General features: G+C 37.0%; 1 non-coding gene across 1 annotated transcript; it reads right to left on the bottom strand.

Moving 5' to 3' along the window:
• Positions 1-1,059: 1,059 nt before the first annotated feature.
• LOC131241930 (small nucleolar RNA R71) lies at positions 1,060-1,166 on the bottom strand. Its single transcript, XR_009169490.1, has one exon. It is a non-coding gene; the product is annotated as a small nucleolar RNA R71 (small nucleolar RNA).
• Positions 1,167-2,556: the final 1,390 nt, after the last annotated feature.

Below are 2,556 nucleotides of genomic sequence, written 5' to 3'. Positions count from 1 at the left end.
ATTTTTTAATTTTTTTTTTTCCTGTTTTGTAGGGACCTGACATAAACTACTAATTTGGTAATCTCTTTCCAAATTTTCTATTTTTTTTTTCTAATTTCTATTTTTAGAATTAAGGTTTTATTTTTTTTAGAAAGTTTTTATTTCTAGGCTATTTTATTTTTTTTATTTTTAGAAATTTCCTATTTTCTAATTCTAGATTCTAATTCTTCTTTCAAGTAACTTTCTATTTTCTAGTTTTAGAAATTTTTTTTCCCTTTTTAGAAACTAACTTAGCTTTTATTTTTTATTTTTTTATTTTATTTTTTTTATTTTTTTTTATTTTTTTTTGTTTTAAGCATTATTTTAGAAAATTTAATTTATTTTTGTTTTCTTTTTGTTTATAGGAATTGAGGAAGGAAGCTGCTAAATAACATTGTCTTCAAAAGGAGGAGCTCTCAAATCTTCAGACATTCATCATCTCCTTTTCCGGGTTCTTCTTTCCAATTCTCATTTACATAGCTTTTTCTTGTTTTAGAATCTCATAGTTGCTAGGTCTAGTTTTATTTCTCTTAGGTTGCTTCTTAGTTTAGTTTTCTTTCTTATATTGATAACATAGTTTATGCTAGGACGTAGATCTCTGAACATAGAACTAGCACATTTTGATCCTGAAATAGAAAGAACCTTTCATAGAAGATTTAGAAACATCCTGTTTGAAATGACGGAAGAGAATGGAACTAAAGCTCTTAGAGATTATTCAGCTCCTGTCCAATTCAATGCACCTTCATGTATAGTGTTGCCCGCCACCACGGCAGCACACTTTGAACTTAAACCTGGGGTCATACAGTTTATGGTTCAGATAAGGAGGATCCATATCATCACGTGAAAGAATTCTTAGACATTTGCTCCACCTTTAAGTTCCAAAACTTTTCAGACGATTCGATCCGTTTGCGCCTTTTTCCTTTTTCTTTGAAGGATAAGGCGAAAGCATGGTTGAATTCTCTAGGAGTTGGGTCTATCACTACATGGGACCAACTGTCTAAGAAGTTCTTAAACAAGTTCTTCCCGGTTCACAAAACTAATGCCCTCCGTAGAGAAATTACAAATTTCACACAAAAAGAGGGTGAGCACTTTCATGAATGTTGGGAAAGATGGAAGGATTTACTTCTTAAATGTCCACACCATGGTTTTGAAAAGTGGCAACAGGTTCAATACTTCTATGACGGTCTGACACCCCAAAACCGTCGCATGGTTGACGCCACCAGTGGAGGGTCATTCATGACCAAAAGTGATGTTGAAGCTTGGAATTTCTTTGAAACATTGTGTGAAAACTCCCAGCAGTGGGACTACTCAAATAGAGGTGAAAGGAGTCCCCAACCACAGAAGAAAGGTGGTATATATGAGGTAGGAGTCACACCGGATCTTTATGCCAAAATTGATAGCCTGACAAAGAAAGTGGATGCTTTAATGTTAAATAATGGACCTCCACAAACAACTCAAGTCGAGTCATGTGCCACATGTTCTAGTCCCGCCCATCCTACGCAGTCTTGTCCATCTAGTTCAGCATTTCCAGACGAACAAGTACATGCTATGAACACCTTTCGGAGAACTGAGAATGATCCTTACTCAAACACCTACAATCCAGGGTGGGCTAGGCATCCAAATTTTTCTTGGGCAAAAGGACCACAACAAGGAGGACCATCTGGAAATCCTCCTATGCAACCTTACTCCCAAGTTGGCAGTTAAAAACCTCAACAGTTTTCACAGTATCAACAAGTGCCTCCACAATCTAGGAAACCATCTCTTGAGGATACACTCAATCTTTTTATGCAAAGTTCACTTCAATTTCAAAAAGACACCCAACATACTTTACTAGCTAACCAGCAGAGTTTACATGCAAATGCGCAATCCATTGCTAAGCTAGAAGTACAGTTGGGTCAACTTGCTGCCACATTGAGTGAGAGAGCGAAGGGCAAGTTCCCTAGTCAACCTGTGGTAAATCCAAAGGACAGTATGAGATTGGCTCTAATTCAAACCAAGAACAATATCATGAGCAAGCCAAATCAATCATTACCCTTAGGTCTGGTAAACAAATCGAGAACAAAGTAAAGATGCCTAGGGAAGAATCAAAGTCCAATACGGAAGATCAAAATGAAATGGAAAGACATACTAGTGCATCCAGAGTCCAACAACACTCTGACTCTCCAGGAACCACTCATGTGCCATCTTGTGTGCCTAAAGCACCTTTTCCTCAACGTCTGGCACCAGTTAAGATAGGAAACAACTTTAATGAGATATTGGACATGTTTAAGCAAGTGCAAATCAACATTCCATTGCTTGATGCTATCAAGCAAGTTCCTTCTTACGCTAAGTTTCTTAAAGATTTATGCACTCAAAAGCGTAAGATGAATGTTCATAAGAAGGTCTTCCTTGCAGAGCAACTCAGCTCCATGATTCAACACAACACCCCTCCTAAATTTAGGGATCCAGGAGCTCCTACCATTTCTTATGTCATAGGAGAGCATAAGGTTCAGAAAGCATTGCTTGATTTAGGGGCCAGTGTTAATTTGTTACCATATT

The sequence above is a fragment of the Magnolia sinica genome, chromosome 3 (genome assembly GCF_029962835.1).
Source record: "Magnolia sinica isolate HGM2019 chromosome 3, MsV1, whole genome shotgun sequence".
Lineage (NCBI taxonomy): Eukaryota > Viridiplantae > Streptophyta > Magnoliopsida > Magnoliales > Magnoliaceae > Magnolia > Magnolia sinica.
The sequence above is the reverse complement of the archived record's forward strand: the minus strand, read 5'-3'. Positions and strand labels throughout refer to the sequence as shown.